Genomic DNA, 9304 nt, shown 5'->3' with positions numbered 1-9304 from the left:
AGGACAGCACTTTCAGGAACTTGAGTGGTTTTGTCAGCAGGTGTTGGGTCGGTTTCTGACTGTTTTGCAGGTTGTTCAGGTAGGACTTCTTGTCCGTCTGAAGTTATGGAGGTTACGGTTCTCTGAGAGTGAGGTGAAGGAGTGCTGTTCTTTGTGGCTGGTTGGGTCAGCTGGTCGCTGCCTTCTCTTCCGACTGCTAGTCAGGCTGACTCTGGTTTCTCTTTCTTTTCCCACTTCCGGTCCTCCTCCTTTCGGTGGAAGAACTCTTTCATCATCATTTTCATTAGCTCTTGTGAGTCGAAACACGGTGATGTGTTTTGTTCTTGTGTGGATTCAGTTTGAGCTTGGTCAGCTTGGAATCTTTGCGAGTTCCTTCGTTGATTCCTTGGACTGGTGGCTCCAGGGTGTGTCTGTCGTTTTCCCTTGGAGGTTCCGTTGGATTCCCATGAGCCTTTTCCTCTTGAGTTTCCAAATGAGTTTGGCTGATTCCACGATCTGTTCCATTGATTCTCAAGAGGTCTGGATTGGTCCCAAGATTTTTCCCAGTGACGTCCAGGTGAGTGTTGTCGTCCACGCGGTCCATCCCAGTGGTTGTTCCTCGGTTTAGGTCGGGTACCAGCATGGGAGTCTCGTTCTCTGTTAAGCGAGGGTGTGTTCCACTCTTTGTATGACGGCTTGGCATGGTCTTGAGGTTGGGCGCCCTCTAGAGCCAGACCTTGACTTTGAGTGTTGAAGTCAAGAACTGTTGGGGTTTTGGCGCCCTTTTCCGAGGCCATCTTTTGTTTGCCATAGGCTTTCTGTGCCAAGTCACGCAACTGTTGAGCATTCATTGTCCGCGGACATGCGAGAACACCCAGATGGTGGCTTACTCCAGGATGGAGGTTTCTCAGGAAGAGAGTTTTGAAGTTTAGATCCTCTTCCATGTTCGGTTCGTTGCGAGTTCCGAAGTATGCTCGTCTGAGTCGGCTGTAGTAGGCTTGGGGAGAGTCATGACGTCCTTGTCTCGTCTCCAGGGCAGCCACTAGTCCTTGTTCTGACTCAGGGTCGGCGAATTCTTTAATGAGGGCCTCTCGGAGGAGGTGGTAGTCAGCCTTTGTGTGAGCAGGCTGCCTGTCCAGGAAACTGCGTACGTCAGGGCTGGCTGTTGTTCGGAGCAAATAGAGTTTATCTTTGTCTGTGACGTTGAGCCTCATTTCCAGATGGAAATCGAGGTCTTGCAGATAAGCTTGGATATCCTGGCTACCTGGCACACTTGGGGTGAATTTGCCAATGTTTCTGGCGAGCTTGTCGAGGTCTTTGAGGTCCAAGCCATGCGATGCTCTGTGGCTGGCTGGAGCAAGTTCTCTTAGCTTTGCCGTGAGGTAAGGTTCTTCAGAGGGAGTCGGTGAATGTTTCAGCACTGTCCCCTCCCCCTTTTGCTCACGTGTCAGTCGAGGAACGGGTGACCCGGTCCTGCTAGGCAGGGGTGAGACTGGTGCTCGTCGGGTCCTTGTAGGCTCAGGGCGCAGCTCGTAGGCATGTCTGAGTTCCTCTCTGATGCTGTCGGACTTCTCTTTGATGTAGTCCAGCTGTAGTGTTAGGCGACTGATCTCGTGTCTTGACTCATCCAGGTGAGTTTCAAAGGCTTTGATTCGGCCGTTCTTGTCTCTGAAGTCGGCCTTTGCCTTTTCCAGGAGCTGTTCGGCATATTGTAGCTTGCTGGAGAGATCAGCGTGGTCAGCCTTGCCTCGTTCCATTTCTTGGATAGCGGTTGCTAGGGTTTCTTTTAGCCTAGTGATCTCCTCCTCGGCGCCTTGTTCCACTTCATCAGGCCCTTCCTGTCGTTCCTGAGCCTCCAGTTCTAGCTGCCCGATGAGTCGTTGTGCGCGTGTTAGCTCCTGCTGGAGATGGGCGGCGTGCCCCGGTTAGCTCAGCTTGAGGGTGGCGATGAGTGTGTGGCTTAAGGAGCCGGTGATCTTTGCTAATTCTTTGTGACTGTAGCTCTGACTTGGGTCTTGTTTCATGAGGTTTGCTATGTTGTCATCCAGCTGGTCTTGTGTCTGCTGTCTCAGTGTTTCAGCAGCCTTAGGTAGGAGGCTGTATGTTGTAACACTTAGCCAGGTTTCGAGGCCTTCCCAGTGGCCAACAGGGTCTGTCGTGCGAGACATGTTTTGGGCGTGATGAGGGAGATCTTAGAACCTAGACTGACACAGACCTTGAAGAAGAGGAAACAAACAAAACAAAACAAACAATGCAAAACGGGGGTGTAAGAGTGCGATGTCACTTGTGGTTTGACAGTGAGTGTGTAAGGGACAGGTGAGTGTAGTTCTCGGTTACTGTGATTCTCTGGTGGGCGTGCCCCTAATTCGTAGTCTCTGTGGGGAAAATTAGTAAGCACACAGGTAGCACAGCTAGAGAACGGAGGGATGAAAGGAAAAGAAAAGAACAACACTGAGCAGTGGACAGGATAGTAATTGGCTGCTTCCAATTTTCCGGTAAGAGAAAAGTTTTTTTTTTTTCTCAGCTTGAGGGTGGCGATGAGTGTGTGGCTTAAGGAGCCGGTGATCTTTGCTAATTCTTTGTGACTGTAGCTCTGACTTGGGTCTTGTTTCATGAGGTTTGCTATGTTGTCATCCAGCTGGTCTTGTGTCTGCTGTCTCAGTGTTTCAGCAGCCTTAGGTAGGAGGCTGTCTGTTGCAACACTTAGCCAGGTTTCGAGGTCTTCCCAGTGGCCAACAGGGTCCGTTGTGCGAGACATGTTTTGGCGTGGTGAGGGAGATCTTAGAACCTAGACTGACACAGACCGTGAAGAAGAGAAAACAAACAAAACAAAACAAACAAGGCAAAACAGGGGTGTAAGTGTGCAATGTCACTTGTGGTTTGACAGTGAGTGTGTAAGGGACAGGTGAGTGTCGTTCTCGGTTACTGTGATTCTCTGGTGGGCGTGCCCCTAATTCGTAGTCTCTGTGGGGAAAATTAGTAAGCACACAGGTAGCACAGCTAGAGAACGGAGGGATGAAAGAAAAAGAGCAAACAAATGGAGCAGAGGACAGGATAGTAATTGGCTGCTTCCAATTTTCCTGTAAGAGAAATGTTTTTTTAAGTTTTTTTTTTCTTTTGAAAAGAAAGAAAGTAAATGGTAAGATGAGAAGGAAAGATAAAACAACAAAATACCCTCTTCTGGTAGCAGAAGGAGGATAATTGAATTTTCTTCTCTTTTCCTTTTTGATTAAGTTTGATTTAGAAGGATGCTTCTAAACTGGCGTTTGGGAATAGGGATTTCTTAAAACCAGTCCTCCGTGTGAAGGAAAAACAATAAAAATGACAGTATTGGGTTTTTTAGCTGTTACGATTGACACCATTCACCAATTTTTCGTTCCTGGATGCTTGTTCAAATTTTGGCGGGTGCCTGTCAGTCTTCTTTCGCTGAGAAGGGTTTTGCAGAAGAGTGCAGGTAAATGGTAGACCATTTTGAACACGGTTCTCAAGTTTCACACATACCTGTTCAATTTCGAACAATTCTCTGCTTGGTGATTTCCACAGGCCATATCCCAGCAAAACAACCACAGTAGTCAACTCAGAAGGAAACAGCTGAGAGAGAGAGAAGCAGAAGAAGAGAGAGAAAAAGTTTTGCTCTTCCAATGTATTAAATGAATTAAATAACTGAAATACGCCAATTGCAAAGTAAATTGGAATTTCGGGTTAGAAATGGTATCTCCTGGTCAACATTGAATGATGTTATCATTAAAATTGATGAGAGTAATTAAAAAAATACTATTAATCAATTTATATCTTGAAGCAGGATGACTCGAACCCTAATGCTAACCGTGAAATTAAAATTTTATTGCCTTATTGCCAGTTAAGGATACATTTTTTTTAATGATGTTTGTTATTAAAATTAGCAACGCAATTGTAGCTGACTGATCAGCAAATAACGTGGCAATATAAAACACAGGACCCGTAATTATTTATTAAATGAAATTAAAATTCCAAATATGTAATTAATTATACAATCAAATGTATTAGTAACTTGTTATCCTTAAAGATTACACGTTTAATGTTGTTGTCTTTTAATTATAATAGCGCCCACAATTAGATTTCATGGAATCAATTATGAATTTAACTTCATTTCAAATCCCTACGGATAAACCAACCATGTCCACCGTTGTCATCAAACTGTGATAGCAATTATAATCCAACTTCAATAATAAGTATTGTTACTATGTGAAAGCCGGAACTGTCATTAATTTGTGAGATGAAATTACAATTTCAAATCTATAGTTAATTACAAGGTCAAATTAACGATTTCAAATCCTTAAGTATATATCAGTAAACACTGTTGCCATGTGGAGGCAGGAACTGAAATTAATTTTATGAGATGAAATTACAATTTCAAATCTATAGTTAATTACAAAGTCAAATTAACGATTTCAAATCCTTAAGTATAGCAAATTGATAATATTTACTGATGTCCATAAAATTATAAAGGCCGTTATAGCTTAATTAAATACAACGTAGCATTAAAGTAAAACGGCCTAGGCTGGCCAGGATTAATTGTTAATAACACCACAACGGTAGCAGTTTACTGAGGATGAAAGCGAAAGAATTTTCGAAAGAAATTCAACACTGCACAACGCTTTGCCTCTGACCACCAATGCTACATGTTAACCACTAGCCTTCAATGCTATTAGCTTAGCTTGGCTCTCTGTTTACAAACAGCTCAAAATGGCGCTGGAAGTTCCTTCCGGAAACTCGGTTACTATGGTTACTGTCCTGTCACACACAGTTTACCGGTTATACACACGCTGCGTCTTTCACGTGAGAATGACGGCGCATTCCACACTGAAAAACCAGAAAACACTATTTAGAATTTTATCTTACAGTGCTGTGTAACACTCACTCGTTATAGTGAGATAAATTAAATGTACAGTTTTACTGCCCTTAATACAATAACTGTTGTTGATACCTCAGCGGACATCACAACCATTTCAGACAAAACACACGTGGATTTAACCACGATTTCATTTTATCCAGTTTTCATAATTCTCCCTTCACAAAACAAAAACAATGTCTCGGACACTCTGTGTGTACCGCGTTTCAAGTCCACTAGTTTCTAGTGAATTAAATGGCCAGAGGGTTGTCAGCTAGCTACACTGATTTCCTCAGACCGGGAGACAAATAGCAGAGCTGCATTTGAAAGTGGAACACGCACTATACAAATCATACTCTGAAGGCCTTTTACAGAAAGTAAACGGGGAAAAACGCCCGTTTCTTTCTAGTGCGCTCTGACGCGACTTAATTTGTCTCGGGACAAATAAAAACGTTTTTCTGCAGTTCAATTCTGTAAAGAACAACTCGAGTTTTATATTCGAACAACACGCTCTTCCGTGCTAAAATACATAACAAAATAACACAACAAATTCAGTTTCTTTTGTCTTTTATCTATTTTTCCGGATAAAAATTAGACAAAGTTCATAATATTTATCATGGGTCATTAATTTTTCAGTCAAATTATGCCAGCTCTATTCTCCACCATATGTAATAATTTTACTTAGTTGTAAGGGAAGTAATCATTATTAATTCATTCAGGTTTATTTCTAGCTCAGGTTTTAACCCTTTAGGCGCCAGGATTTTTTTGGAAAAATGCTGGATTTTGACATCAAAATATATTCAAATAGAAAGTAGTTATATTAAATAGTAAAAATATTTCACAATATTACTGCATTTACTGTATTTTGGATCAAATAAATGCAGGCTTGGTGAGCAGAAGAGAATGCTTTAAAAAACATAAAAAATATTACTGTTCAAAAACCTTTGACTGGCAGTACGTGTGTATGTATAATTAGCTTTTCTGACCAAACGGTGTCATTTGCTTTGGAATATTAGGAGAAAATATGAAGATATGAGACGAGATATCGAGCCCGTAACAATTATCTGGGAAAATTATAAATTAAACATGACTTAGTAACTACATTTCTATTGCTTTTCATGTTGAAGGACTTTGTATTGTTTCTATTTTAATGTACTTTTAAATTTTGGATCACATTAAAAGTGTAATTTGAATATTGTGAATCAGGCACGTGCAGAGGGGGTGAGATGGGTGCTTGAGCACTTGCCCCTTTCCCCTTGATGCCCAAAGTGCCCTTTTGTCAAGGCAATTTATTTTGTGTGAAGGCCTAGCCAATCTAACTATTAGTAAAATGAATGAATAATAATGTAGTCGTAAATAAAATGATCCACACGATGATGACCTTTCACCTGACGATCTCATCAGGGACTATCCCTCACGTTCAGACACCTTTAATGTAGCGCACTACCAGGAAGCCTTCATAACATCCGCGGCTGCCGGTAAGTGCAGTTCTCAGCGGAGTGGTGTGCTTGTATACTTATATTATTACATTATTATTATTATTATTATACAAGAACTGTGTGAAGAGAGCATGCACAGCTGTTGTGTATATTGCTGTGTGTAGCCTGTGGAAGTAAGGTTAGCTGCAGCAAGGGGCTATAATATTTTTGTTCAATATTTTCCTAATGACAATTTTATGATCGGTTTATAAAGGCTACTGAGCACCTTTTCCCCATTTTTATCACAAAATAAAGCACGAAATGTATAGTTTCTATAGGCTGCTGAATGATATGTCAATCAGTACTGCATTATTCATAAAGTTTATTCATTACCTGGAGATAACTTGAAAAACACACATAAACCATATATTTTCGCAATCGTGTGTTTATTGTCTTCACATATTTTTCTGCTTTTTATTCAGCTCAGCTACAGTGATAGGATGCTTTTGTCCATATTAGGGTTTCCTGCACGTCACAAGTTATTACTTCTATGAGTCTGTTTTGGACTTTCTGCTCCAGAGCGCCCTCCGGCTTCGAGGATGAATTAAACACACACTGCATCCAGATATTCACTTCTTCTCATTTTGGATACGAATAAAATGTCAGGTCATGCATAGACTATCAATACGGTCTGTTTGAATTTAAATCTAGAAACCTCTACGTGAACACAGCTGCCTGAATAAAGTGCGGGGGACGAAATTACATTTCTTTAAAATTAAATATGAAAAATGCAGCTAGCATTCTACACACAGCAATATAAACAAAGGTGCCTGTTCTCTTTCGTTCTTGCGGTTTGATTGGGAAAAGTTTAAAGGGCATTGAGGGGTCTTGTCTTTCTGTTATCGGACTAAACTATTACTTTGAACTTTTTTTGTTACAGTATTTATTTAAAAAACGTAGAGTGCCTTAAACATAATGATCACAACCCTGATAACACAGGCTTATTCAGATTTTCTCATCCTTTGATTTATAGGCTACTTATCAATCCTGTTTTTATCATCATTATAATAAAAAAAGGAATAAAAACAGAACAGGATTATAATATAACTATTTTAAATAGGACTGAAATATTTTTTCTACAACAACAGTAGTGTGTCACGGCAGAGAAGAGTCAGGATCCAAGTGCGAGTGCAAAGGTAAGGTTTATTTGGTAATCACAACAACGGAGACACAGGGTGAATAATCCTCGGGATCCTGGTCAGGATCAGAGCTCCACTGAGAAACCCTCCAATCAATCGCGCTGACCAAACCAAGGAGAAGGCTGAAGATCCGAACCCTGACTGAGCGAGAACTGGAAACAGAGAACTGACAGGGAGACAGGACATGAGAATAACAAACCGACAAACACACATTGAACAGGGTGACCTATAAAGGACTCGCTAACGAGTTGCAGCTGGCGCGCTCTGATTGAGCACCAGCTGCAATCACTAACGAAATGACGTACGCACATACAACCACATGACAAGACGCAGAAGGACCGTCCGGACCCATGAACCGTGACAGTACCCCTCCCCCTAGGAATGCCTCCTGACATTCCCAGGAAGACCTACCTGTCGATTAAATTCATCGATAAGAGAGTGATCCAGTATGTCCCTAGCAGGTACCCAACTTCTCTCCTCCGGACCGTAACCCTCCCAGTCCACCAAGTACTGAAATCCTCTTCCCCTCCGCCTTGAGTCCAGAATACGCTTTACCGAATAGGCTGGTTCCCCGTCTACGAGACGCGGCGGTGGAGGAACCGGGACTGGCGGATTAATGGCTGAATGAAAAACAGGCTTAATTTTGGATACATGAAACGACGGATTAATTCTCCTGTACGCTGGAGGAAGTTTGAGGCGGACTGCCACCGGACTAATAATCTTGGTGACAGTAAACGGGCCAATGAATTTGGGAGCAAGCTTATTACTGACGGATCGGAGAGGAATATTCTTGGTTGAAAGCCACACTTTTTGACCGACGACGTAAACGGGAGGTTTCGACCGGTGGCGATCGGCCTGGACCTTGGTGCGCGCCCCCACCTGGAGGAGGGTCACCCTGGCCTTGCTCCAGGTGCGACGGCACCTCTGGACGAATGCGTGGGCAGAGGGGACCGCGACTTCGGATTCCATACTGGGAAAAAGTGGTGGCTGGTACCCTAAGCTACACTCAAACGGAGACAGGCCCGTGGCAGAGACTGGTAATGAGTTATGTGCGTACTCAACCCATGAGAGTTGCTGGCTCCACGAGGAGGGGTTCTGAGAAGCCAAACATCGCAACACTCGTTCCAAATCTTGGTTGGCCCTCTCTGTCTGACCATTACTCTGGGGATGAAACCCGGAAGAAAGACTAACCGTCGCCCCCAACAACCTACAAAACTCTCTCCAAAATTTGGACACAAACTGGGGCCCCCTGTCAGAGACCACGTCTACCGGGAGGCCATGTAAACGAAAGAAGGGCATTGAGGGGTCTTGTCTTTCTGTTATCGGACTAAACTATTACTTTGAACTTTTTTTGTTACAGTATTTATTTAAAAAACGTAGAGTGCCTTAAACATAATGATCACAACCCTGATAACACAGGCTTATTCAGATTTTCTCATCCTTTGATTTATAGGCTACTTATCAATCCTGTTTTTATCATCATTATAATAAAAAAAGGAATAAAAACAGAACAGGATTATAATATAACTATTTTAAATAGGACTGAAATATTTTTTCTACAACAACAGTAGTGTGTCACGGCAGAGAAGAGTCAGGATCCAAGTGCGAGTGCAAAGGTAAGGTTTATTTGGTAATCACAACAACGGAGACACAGGGTGAATAATCCTCGGGATCCTGGTCAGGATCAGAGCTCCACTGAGAAACCCTCCAATCAATCGCGCTGACCAAACCAAGGAGAAGGCTGAAGATCCGAACCCTGACTGAGCGAGAACTGGAATCAGTTTTCATTCCCTGTCACCCCATCAAGCTCTCGCTGGATCCACTCCTCTGCTATCAAC

General features: G+C 42.6%; 1 pseudogene; it reads right to left on the bottom strand.

Moving 5' to 3' along the window:
• Nucleotides 1-156: 156 nt before the first annotated feature.
• LOC107570016 (uncharacterized) lies at nucleotides 157-2198 on the bottom strand (annotated as a pseudogene).
• Nucleotides 2199-9304: the final 7106 nt, after the last annotated feature.

This window comes from Sinocyclocheilus grahami, unplaced genomic scaffold (genome assembly GCF_001515645.1).
Source record: "Sinocyclocheilus grahami isolate Dianchi unplaced genomic scaffold, SAMN03320097.WGS_v1.1 scaffold1404.1, whole genome shotgun sequence".
Taxonomy (NCBI): Eukaryota; Metazoa; Chordata; class Actinopteri; order Cypriniformes; family Cyprinidae; genus Sinocyclocheilus; species Sinocyclocheilus grahami.
The sequence above is the reverse complement of the archived record's forward strand: the minus strand, read 5'-3'. Positions and strand labels throughout refer to the sequence as shown.